This window comes from Bactrocera oleae, chromosome 6, assembly GCF_042242935.1.
Source record: "Bactrocera oleae isolate idBacOlea1 chromosome 6, idBacOlea1, whole genome shotgun sequence".
NCBI lineage: Eukaryota > Metazoa > Arthropoda > Insecta > Diptera > Tephritidae > Bactrocera > Bactrocera oleae.
Genome location: NC_091540.1, coordinates 19384003 through 19396583, shown reverse-complemented (window position 1 = coordinate 19396583; position 12581 = coordinate 19384003). Strand labels below are relative to the sequence as shown.

General features: G+C 39.1%; 1 protein-coding gene across 10 annotated transcripts in view; it reads left to right on the top strand.

Moving 5' to 3' along the window:
• Positions 1–12581, top strand: part of vn (membrane-bound neuregulin protein vein) — a 93547-nt gene that overhangs the window by 34542 nt on the left and 46424 nt on the right. The window lies entirely within an intron of this gene.

Genomic DNA, 12581 nt, shown 5'->3' with positions numbered 1-12581 from the left:
TTTTAAATATATTTTTGTAGCTTGTAACTAGGCTATGACATGATATTCTAAATTATAAATCAACCAATAATGCTGTTCGACCATGCGTCTTTCCATCTGGGTGATTTGTAACATGTAAACAAAGTGTTCTCATTTGTTAGATGGTTTTCCGATATTTACATTACATCTATATTTTTTCATTTAGAAATCTAATAATCTCCAATTTAAGTCGGTTAACACCGTTAGCATTCCATATGCAAATATTGAATTCGCTCATTTTTTACTTAAAAAAGTTTGCAGCATTTGGTTTTGCACTTTGATTAAATCTTGAATCATATTTTGCATTGTAAACATAAATTGTGTCATACATTGATTAAGGTTTAGAATCATACGCTTCCACTTTCTTGGTTTTGGCGCAATTGCATTTGGACAGTGTTGCCTTTTACTACATTTGCATAACTTCCTTGGTCCACATTATTCTTAACATTGCCACGTTTTGAACTTTGGTTACTGATTTCAAAAATTTGACTACGTGGGATGTTTGTCATTTCAAATGACGTTACAAATTATAACATAAGAGTTACGCTGTAAACTCCTTGAAATCGTAAATACGTAAGTATTAGCGCCAGACAACTATGTATGTCAAACTCAAAAATACTATAAGTCACAAGCTCCGAACGGCAACCAAACAGTCTCACGAGTCAAGTAGCGAAGGCAATAAAAGCGCCGAAAATGTTCAATCAAATTGAGCGCACATATAACAATATATGTATTTGAAGCAAGTTATCTTATGCGGATGCCTAAAGGCCCATTCACATAGAACTTTCCTGGCGTTACGTAACAGTTCATACTGAAACAGCGAAGCGCAGAAAATAAAGGGTATGCCACAATGAACGCTTTACTTTCAGTGTTTCTCTCTTATAAAAATAGCGATGGCACTCATACAAAAGCGTACATCGAACTTTTCTCTCAAAACAAATGACTGACGTAAAACGAAGCAAAAGTTCTATGTGAATTAGCCATAAGTGACCTCGTGTGAGCGCTGAAAACGAAAATGATATAGAACGAGTCAAATTTGTTTAATTTTCATACTTTACATTTTTATTTTATTTTTGAGATTTCTTGCAAATTGTTGTTAAGTGTTTGCGGCCGCCATCCGGCGTGCTGACCGTGTGCCGAAAATGTTGGAGCGCATGCGCCACACACACACCAAACACGCTCGCGACGGTGCCAAACAAATAGCAGTCGTCCGATCGTCGGCTTTCGCAGGCGCATAAAAACACATTTGCATTGTGACTCGGCACTTCGATCAGCATACGAGCTTTTTATTAATACGTTTACCATGCATAACTCTACACACGCCAATGCACAAATTGTGCCTGTGTGTATGTGCGTCCGCGTTCTTTGATGGTCTGCGCGGTTCCCATGCTTCGAATTGCATTGGTTGCATATTTGCGCAAGTCAGACGGGCTCAACAGCCGGCCTGCCAACCAGCCAAGCAGTCAGCAGCCGTGTGCCCAAGTGGCCAGAAACCGGCAGCCAACGGGACAGCTAAAGCGCGCAGCAAACAAATTTGTTGCTTTGCTCAATGCGGCCGCAACACGTTCTCACATGCACAAACAGTGGCAGTGCGCAGCTGCGGCGGCGGCGTTTGGCGATGGCGATGGCAGCTCACCTTGCTCTCGCCGGCGGGCGCATTGGCGCGAATGCCTGATCAATTTTAAATGGCATTTAAATGCATTCGCGGCATTTCATTTTTCTGCAGTTTCACATGCTTTTTCATGGCTGTTGTTACTGTTGTTATTGCTTTTGCATTGGTAAGTGTTGCCCGGTTTTTGTTGTGCTTTGTTATTGAGCGCTGCAACTCGTGAGTTTTTCTGTGCATTTTCGGAGATCTTGACTTTTTATGAGAATTTAATTAAGCATGCATTTGGGGTAATTAGCAAGAAAAAATGTTGGGAACAATAATACACACGCGACGGTATGGGATTGCTGCGGTCGTATATGTGAATCTTATTTTATTACACTCATTTATTTAATTCGATTTCGTTTTGATTTGCTTGATGTTGATGCGAGTTGTGACGCAAACAGAAGCCTCAAGCGAGAAACGTGGGACGCAGATGGCGCAGCGCACATGCACCTCGATGCTTGACTCTTTCCAAAAATCCATTTCGTTGCAATTATTCTTTTTGTCCTTCATTTTCTTGTATTTTTTACAACATTTCTTGTTTCCCACAACTCAAATGTGCGAGTTGTATGGCAAAGCCAAGTCCGAACCTGGCTCAAGATGCTTAAAAGCGTCAACAAATTATCGTCATTATGACACCAAGCGCCCATAATTGGAGTTCACACACGCGCGTAATGGACGTTAGTGCAGAGGCACATTAGGGTCGGGTTTTACAAATTCCAAGAAGATATCCGTTAATACAATATAACGTCTTCAACTATTGTTGGAAATATGTCGCTTTAGGCTTAACTTAAAGGGTTTATGAATGACGAATCGAACCACGAATAATACCACTAAAATATCCCAGACTCTATGGTTAAGAAATCATCTGTAGAAAGTTTTTATTATTGCCACATCTTATTGCTTCCTAAAGAGAGCAATAGTGAAACAGGTCGTTTAATGAACATGACTATGACTGCGTTCAGACGAGGACTTTTTTATCGCTCATTATCTGAAAATTAGCTTTTGGTGTCGCACATTGTATTCACACAAGTGACACCAGCAGCAACAACTTGAGTGGGACAATTTCTGCATTTCATATCACATTCTCAAATTATTGTAGGATTTATGTACGCGGTGTACAAAAATATTTTTTATTGCTTAATTTTTATCCTTACTTAAAAAGAGTACTCGTGTGAATATAGCCTATTATTGCCTAATTAACTAGCTAGGATGGCTCTTACAGGTTTTGCTGCTTAAACATAGATAAAGGATTACAGACACACTTTAAAATCTCTTGTAATCTACTATGTAATTAATTTTGAAAGTGAACTCTCCTTTACCATCTCACTGATAGTGAAATGAAAACAAAAAATTATGGAGTAGATTAATACGTTAAAAAAAGAAAGATTTACATCGCATCTTCAATCTTAATTTGAGCTGGTAACAACTTTGTTAAGTAAGCTTGGGAATTAAGAGAGACACACATAAGTAGAGTGATAAAGTAACATAGAGCAAACTACAACTCATATTACACTTTGAGACATACAACGGCCCACTGAATTTCGCACAACAAGCCTACTTGCCTGCGAACTTCATGAATTTCAGCTGTACGGCAAATAAAATTGCATATACTGGCAAATGGTAACAAATCGCAATCACAACAATAGCAATAAAAATACATAGAAAAACACAACGCGCCACACCGGCAACAAGCAATGGCTTGGTAAACAACAACATAGTACAAACAAGTTGCCACAATGTTATGATAATGACATTTAAATTTTACAGCACCACATCAAGAATTTGTACGTTGCGGAAATATATAAAAAAGAAATCAGTAAAAAACGCCACCGCAGTGCAATTTCATGAGTAGTGCGCGCGCGTTTCTCACATGCAAACAAACCCAGTCTCACAGCCTCATGCTTGCAAGCAGATAAGTTAAGGCGCTCTTAGACGCAGCAAGTAAAAAGCTTTCCACTTCAGCGCAGCTCTCAAATTAAATGCAAAGCAGCGCCCGTCCGCGCGTTAGCCGGATGAAAAAATCAATTTTCTCATATCCATTCACAAGTAAGTTTTCTTCGAAATTAATTGTAAAGGAACTTTAAAATTGGAATTTTGAGAAATTCTTTAATACAACACAAATATATATAATATTATAAAAATAAATAATCTAGCAGCTTTACAGAGTACAACGCCGTAACTCGTTAGGATAGAAATCAATTTTCAAAATGTCATAGGCCCTGCTAAATCGACAAACAATTAGCGCAACTACTTTATGAAAGCACTTTACTTACCACAGTATACAGCTGTTTAAGCCAATCAGCAAATAAACCACGGCAACATGTTAGTGTTCGACCATCCACGTTACCACATACAACCACACGAATTTTCCACTGTGCGCCGGTCGTTAAATCACAGCCGCGTTAACAGTCATCGGCAGCAATAACAATTACAAAATCCAATAACAAAAACAGTTTTGGATACTACGTCAACTTACCACAGTGTGCATGACTGTGTGTATACCGCCGAGAATGTAACAGATTTCTCTCATTTTCGCATTCGCAGCGGCTACAACGACAGCACAATTTACGTACTATTTGTAGCAATGCACCGGCGGTGTGGGGCAAAACAAAGACGATTGGTACTGCGATTGCGCACATGCTCATAGTCGCAAGTCGCGCGTTCCCAGCACAGTGTTTGTTGTTGCAACAGTACAACGCTTGCATACCACATTAAGTGAACGTACGAATGTGCGAAAAAAAGTGAGCGCGCAAGCGATCGAACGGGCGCACTCTCATTCGTTCCACGGTAATCAATAATCGAATTGATAAAGATCGTGTTTGGGTCGTCGCTGGGCTTTGTTTTTGTTGCGTTTCTGTTTTCATTCGTTTTTTCGCAGTCGGCTTTGGCATCTGCAACTGCCACACATGGGAAGTTGTAGCCAAAGCAACAACAGCCAGCCACATCGACAGAGCGGCAGGCAACGCAACAGTGGCATGCAATTGCGGTCAGTAGTGTCTGGCTGGTTGACTGCCTAGCTGCCGCTGCAGCATGAGTTATGGTCTCTTGAGAGCGTATCATGTTGGCTGCTGTGTATCACATCTGTATGAGTAACTCATGTTCAGATGTATGTAAAGCCGCGTAAATTCATTTGGCGAATTTGGCAGCATTTTCCCTCGGCGCCGCCAAAACCGAGCAACGAAATTTGAGACAAATAAACACAACAACACAGCCGCGCTGCCACACAAAGAATTCAAGTCGATAAAGCAACTAAACTGTGCAGCAGCAATGAGTATTTAACAAACGCGAAGAAAATAAGTGACAACAATTGCCGTGGTCCAACAACACTTGCAACAAAATCTACGTAGGCTTTATGGTGTGTGTGCAACGCGAGCCTGTGAAGTTACTGGGAAAGTGAGTTGCGCGCTTTGGCGGGTGACATTCGATGTTCACACGCTTTTCTCACAGGCGCTGTAAGAATGTGAGATGTAGAGTCCTGACTGTACCGCTTGCATCGAGCTTATAGAAAATACAGATCTCATATTGATAGAGATGTCTTGAATACTCCCCAGCTATTTCGTATTCAATTGCTGCGAGAATATACCACTTTCAAATCTCAAACCTTTTCTAAAAGAATGGATCTTGGTTCGATCGATCTTTTGCCGTTTAGAAATTTTCTTCATTCGAAACCACCTGCTCAATGAATGTCGTTCGTGCAAAGTGAATGTGCCTTGTGTGAAACACAATTTCTCAGTTGTCTGAAATCCTGGTTGGTGCGCTTTCCCGCTTGCCAGCCCGCGTTGACCTCCTATATTCGGATTACCTGCCGATTTCGACTCTTTGTCTTTTCTATGCTAATTACGTCATGTGGACTTTTTATAGACATTTTGTATTATGGGAACCAAAAACTGGAAATTAAATTGTTTGCTGCAAGCAACCCAGCACCACCACCACTGCGCCACCAAACCTCCGGTAGCGGTGCCTCAAATAAAAGTTTTAAGTGGACACACGTACTTGTGCCTACGTGTGTATGTATGTGGCGAGCTGATCAACAGTCTCGTCGCTTTTGCACATTTTTCATTATTGTTGCAATAACGCCAATTGCCGATTGCAGCCGCCCCTATTGCTGGTGCACCCGTGGTTGTTGCCATAGCTTCAGCTGATGCGATGCCACTCTGGCTGCTGCTGCCTGCGCAGCTGTTGTTATTGTATTGTGTTGCCATAAAAATAGGTGATTCGCCGCTAACGAAGTGCAGCCAATGTGCGGCTGTAGGCCGCTCTCAACAACAACTAACTAGCTACCATGCCTTTGGCATTGCTTTGTTGCTGTTAAAACGTACATACGACTCTGATAGCTTGCATAAATGCACTAAAAGCTTTAAATTTTTTCATACATATATCCAGTTATTGCTTTTCTGCTGTTGCTATTTAAGCAATGTCGCGCGCAGGCGCATTATATCTTCGCAGCGAAATCTTACTATGTTGCCACGTACATTACATGCCGTGAAGGCACTCATTTCGACTACGATCTCTATTAATAATATTCTTTCTACGGCTAGTATGTGGCTACCGCTCAACATAGTAGGAAGAACTTTCGTTTCGATTCTTTCAATTACAAATTTTGAACATATTTAGCTCTGGTGGTAACAGGTGGTTCAAATTATCAGCTGTTTTCTTTTTAAGCGCAATGTATCATCATTTATAATATTTATAATTACGTTTACGTAATTTCCGTTTTCGATTTTCTTATAGAATTAACCCTTAGAAACTTCATCACAGAGCCAAAAAATTTTTTTGAAAGCTTAGTGCAAGAAATTTCCAACTCTCCGACTTTGTGCAAATTTTTATACCCTCAACAGAGTATATTAAGTTTGCCACAAAGTTTGTAACACCCAGAAGAAGTCATCGGAGACAGACCCTATGAAATATTTATATAAATGATCAGCGTGACGAGTTAAGTCGCGAACTAGTCCCTTAGTTTTTGAGATATCGACCTGAAACCTTCTGCATATATCCTTTCCTCTCAAAGAAGCTCCTCATTTGTCGAAACCGTCGATACCGGTATATAGCTGCCAAACTGAACGATGAAAATCAAGTTTTTGTAAAAAAAAGCTTGTTATTTGACGAGATATCTTGAAGTAATTTGCCATGGATAATTGCCCAAAGCAACGTTATAATATCTGATGAAATTTTTCAGTTCGGACCACTATAGCATATACTACATCATTGTTAGCTGAGTAGCGCGATCTTCCCTGACATGGATCTTACTTTTATCTGTTGGGAAACAAGTACAATTATATCGTATTTACGACATGCAAAATTCGTATGAAGTCCTCATCATGACCAATAATTGATATTTTCATTATTTTATATTCGCGTACTAAGATCTGAAAGCAGTCATTTAAAGACAGTCGAGGAAAGAAGAGTCGCTCCCAGAATTGCATCCATTTCACATAAAACTTCAAACATATTGTTGTTGCCCAATGGTGTTGTAAGCTTTATAAAAGATTATATTGGTAATGCAATTTTTGGTGGCGTGCTGTGACATTCAGTGTTCCCGCGGCAATTACTGTCGACCAAAAGTCCTCAAGAACAAACGAGAAATAGGAAGAACCGCAAAACAACAAACAAAAGCAAAAACGAAACTTATAATAATAATTCCACATATTCTTCTTAATAAATTCACAACAATTTTTACTTCACGCATAGACATTCTTTGGAGCAACAACTAAAACCACAATAACAACAAAGCCAACTAACAGCAAGTGTAGTAATAATGAGAAGAAAATGTTGTGGCCACTAAACTTGCATGGCTTGTGAGCCGGCCAGTATGGGCAGACGGGTGCACAACCATTTATTATATAATTATTTGGCCATGCAAGTACACCACTGTTGCTGCCTGCGGGCAGGATCACTTCGAGTTCGCTGATCAATTTGCCTTGCCGCCACCCGACAGTCGGGCTACCGAAGATGTGATAATACTGTTAGTACTCGCTTTTGCTGTTGTTATTGTGGTTGATGCTGTTGCTGCCGTTGTTGTTGTTTTTTGTTCTGTTGATGGATGCGTTTGAAGAACTGTGCTTCGGTAGTTGCTTGTGGCGCGTTAGTTGCACATGCGCTGCGATTACACGGCGCGCTTGCCACATCCACACAACCACAGCGGTGGTGGCTACGTTCCACCTGTTTCGCTTGCTGCTGCTAAGGAATTCGCACTGCAATTAAGAGTGACTCTGGCCACAATTGCTATTTGCTGCTCGTTTCGGGTGGCAACTTCATTAATTGTTGCTGCTGCTTCTTGTCATTATTGTTGTTGTTGTGTAATCACTTGTGCAAACTTTGGCAAAAAGCATTCAATTTGCGTGGAAGATGGCGGCTAAACATCAATAAAGCGGCCACTGATAATGCTATGCAACCAACCCATCGCTGTTGTTGTTGTTGTATCCAAGCTTGCCTTGATGCATTATGCCATATGACAGCGGCAGCGGTTGGTATTGGCGACGTTGACGACTGTTGTGGTGTTGCCATTTTATGGCCTCAAGTGCAACACAACAAAAATGTGTGTTTTCGGCTCTTCGCCATTCAACCAAAGCAGTGCTGCCACCGAACTCAAAAATACTATGAACAACAAACGGCTATGACTTTGTTGGTGTTGCAACATGCAACGTTGCTCCTGCTCTGTGATTGCTGCTGCTAGTCAGTGCACATTCCTGTTCGTTAGTTTCGCCTTAGGGCAGGAATTAATTCGCCGCTTGTCATACTTCACTTTGGTTCCTTGCGAAAGTAGCATTTAAAATTCTTACGGCTTGTTTTCATGCCTTCCTTTTACGCATAGGCACAAAGAATGCGCTTAAAATTAATAATAATAAACTTTTCTTAGCATGGAAAGGTCTTATTATAGTAAATATCTTTTCAGGACACACCAACAATTGAATGTAATTTTCATCTCGTTTCGCTGTAATGATTTAATTATTTATTCATACTCAAGACATTCAATAAATCTCTAGACATATAATCAACCTTATTTCAAAATAGAATGTAACTAAGTTTTGTATTTGTTTCCTCACATTAAAGACTGGGGAGGATATGACCTTACCGAGTCGATTAAATCTTAATCCATATAAAATTTCGCTAAGTGAGACTGATTTAATTATAACCATTTACTTAGAGTCACTCTTGGGTAATTGAAGTGATCATTGATCTTCTCTGGTATTCCAACGTTGCTGGTTAATCTTCATATTTGTAATATAACTAGAAACTACCAAGAGTAAACATAAATAAATCGTTTATAATTTAAAGTCATGGCCAAGAATTTAGCTTTATTATAAAGATACGGATACGGTTTTAAAAATGATTTTCGGCAACCAATCGCCGCGGTTGGCTAGTATACATTCCTGCCGATAGACCCAATTTTCGACCACTTTCTGCGGCAACCGTGGCCCACAAAAAATAGTCCATAGGTGTTAAATCGCACAATCTTGCAGGCCACGCGACATTGATTAAATAGATTGTTTCTTTGGCTTCTTGTCATCAAATTCAGAAACGAAAAAGTCATTAATCATACTCTCTGCCCATAAAGCATACCAAAGTTTGACTTTTTGAATATGTAACCGTGTCTCAACAATGCCTTGTGGATTGACAACCCTCCAAATGCGACAATTCTGTTTCTAACGTACCTATTCAATCAAAAGTGAGTTACATCGCTGAACAAAATATCATTGTGGAAAACGGGTTCGGTGACTATCTCGTTTTCGTTTCACCGAATGTGCGACAACGTTGTTTAAGAGTAAGTCTCTTCATTATGAAATGCCAAACCAAGCCGAATATAAATTAAGTCAAAAAAACCAATTCCAAAAAAATATTGCCTGATTTAGAACTACACATCTAAAATTTATTATTCGTGATAGTTGCTATTTAGGGCGAAAGACCGATTACAGCGGCCTTTGTACTAAAAGATATATTTGCATCAAGATTGGTATTGCCGATTGCAACTTTATGTCAATAGATTTCTTTCCAGAGAGCATTTTCTGGAAGTCCGAACAGAGGCCCTGGGAGTCAGATCCAGAAAATACGGTGAATCTGGAAGCAAACCCTTTTGTGTTTTTTTAACAATTTTTTTTTAATGTTATGTATATATCTGGAACAAATTGTGGTTTAATTTTATAGGTTTGGTTAAACTATAAGACATAAGAATATAATTCTTGTGGCTATTGGAAATGTTATTTACTTTCCGACCTGCCTAGTTGTTGATTCCAAATTCTAAGTCTATAACAGGCATTTCAGGATTTGATTTTCAGCGATTTATTCAGCATACTAGAATGAATTAGATAAATGTTAAAAAAAAAATATTTTCAGTTAAATGCATTTATATGTTTTATTTTAATCACTCGTACTTGAGCTGCCGAAAAACGTACGGCTAAAATAATGGTGTTCAAATATACAAAAATCATAACAACATAAAAGCTGAAAAATTTAGCCTCTGCAAAGCAAGAAGATGACAAACATTAGGAAGTGAAAACGTCCAAAGTCTACATACATATATATACACATGCCACATTTAGCCAAAATCATTAAATCAACGGTGGCGGCGTTAAGCAGTGACACAACACTTTTGCGCACACACTCAGCCGCAACCAACTACACACACCGATTGCCAAAGCGGAAAAGGGTCGCGACACAGAGTCCCTCTTATTTTTGTGCTTTATTTTTGGAGTGCTGCGTGTAGCGAAAAGCGAAACACATACTCACACACTCATTTATACGTGCGAAGACTGAGGAAAATTTTAAAAGCAATTTATGTGTGTTGATCGGCGTGGAAAAACGAAAAATCACAGATATTGTCATAATTTAATGGCGACCGCGCACGCTGCACAGCGGCAGACAGATTTGAAGTAAAACAGAGCGTGGCAAGAAAGAGCTGAGAAATGAAGGCAAAAAGAAAGAAATATCAACAACGTGAGTACAAAGCAACAGCCGAATTGGATAATGCCGAGTGCCCACAAAAAAGTGCAGCAGTAAAGCAAATTGCAAAAGGAAAAGTTTAATTCACAAAATTTTGTATTTACCGAATTGCTTGCTAAAATCTATGGCTACATTGGCACTTCAACCGCCTGTCGCCAGTCTGTGCTTGGAAAAGTACCGCCTGTCTGCCGCGCTGTGCGTCACGGCAAGCACATTTATTTAAAAATAAAAAACTCAAACGCACACAGGTGCATTTACCTCATTTGTGCAGAAAAAATGCGCCTTGAGAGAATAAGAAAAAATGAAATATAAAAAAAGAACGCGAGTCAAATTAAAAATGTGACATGGCAGCAAAGTCAAAGTACTCGTCCATTGCGAATTTAATTATTTTCATTGCGTGCCCCATACGCCCAGCCGGAGATGCGGGGAGGGTATGCAAAATCGGACGAGCGACATTGCAAATAAAGTGAAATTAAGACAGAGCACTGAAAACACCGCAGTGGCAATGGCAGAGCGGTTAGTGGGCAATAAAACGCGTGAAAGTCAGAATAAATGCGCGACGCACAAATGTTTCAAATACAAACGCAAAACGCAAATGAAAGTACAGTTAAAAGGTGTGTCTATGGCCGAGTCTTGCCGCAGGTGAACGCAATAAATTTCGCTTTGGTAACTTGGTTGCTGATGCATATTTCCGGAGTTGAGTGTGAATTGTCTGCCGAAAAGCATATTTTTAAGAGTTTTTTATATTTTGGAGTACTTAAGCTTTGAAACCCATGAAGTGATAATTTTGCAATTACACGTAAATGTTTACTATGGAAGAGTTCTACAATACGTATACGTAACTTTCAAAGCTCTTAAAGCCTTCACTTGTAGAAGTTTTGATGTATTTATAAGGGTGAAGCATTAAACTAAATAATTCAATATTATATATAGCAATATTGTATCTCAATCCGTTTTATCATTATAAAAAGTTTAGTAAAAGCTTGTAGGTTTTATCTCAACTGACTTTATTATTTGCTTGGCTTCTTTAACTGCTTCTTAGGCGGTTGTGTGTGTTGTATGCCTTCAAATAATTAGCGATGTAAAAATGATAAGCTTTGGTGTTGTTATTTTTGCTTTTTAATTTTGTAATACCAAATGCGGGAGTAACTTAATTTTTTTTTTTTTAAATTAACAATTATATATTTTAATTTGAATGTGAAAGTGCTCTATGGTAGATGTTGGGGTTAGAAATTTAATTTTCATATTTTAATCCCCGTGTTGGGATCAAAAATATAAAATCTAAATAGTAAATTGAAAATTGAAAATTTAATCTTTAATCCAAAATTTTTTAATAAAAAATTCGCAACACTGATTGTTGAGCTTTTAGTCACCTTTGGTAGCCTTACCCACTGTTGTGGCAGCTAAATAGACCAATCAAGAAAATAAACAAATGAAAGTTCTACCTCAAAAACGCGTGGGTACTCCTATAAGCACACCTCAATGTCCGCACATCCTCGTATGATACACAGTTGTTGTAAAAGTACGAGCAAACCCGCTTCCAAACGGCAGCGCAATTAAGGCAAAACTACTGCAAGCAGACCATACTTCGCTGCATCGACTGATGCGGCCATGAACGAAACAGCAACACCAACAATAATAACAAAGCACACATAACTACCGGGTTGTAGTGAACCAACCGCATTACGCACGGCTTTATATAGAGACGATAACACAATAAGTATAACTAAATTAAATTAAAAGTATAAGAAACACAATTCATAGAAGATTTGAAAACAAGCGTGCAAATACACAAAGCAGTGTGTATGCGCTTGCGTTGTTTTCACCATAATTGCCGCACACCACACACGGCATGACAACATCGCGTGAAGGCTGCTGTGCCACAAAACCAACGAATGTGTCAACGCGACAAAATGTAGTAAATAATAGTAGTAGAATTCGTAAATAATAGTAATTGTCGATGTTAATGATAATG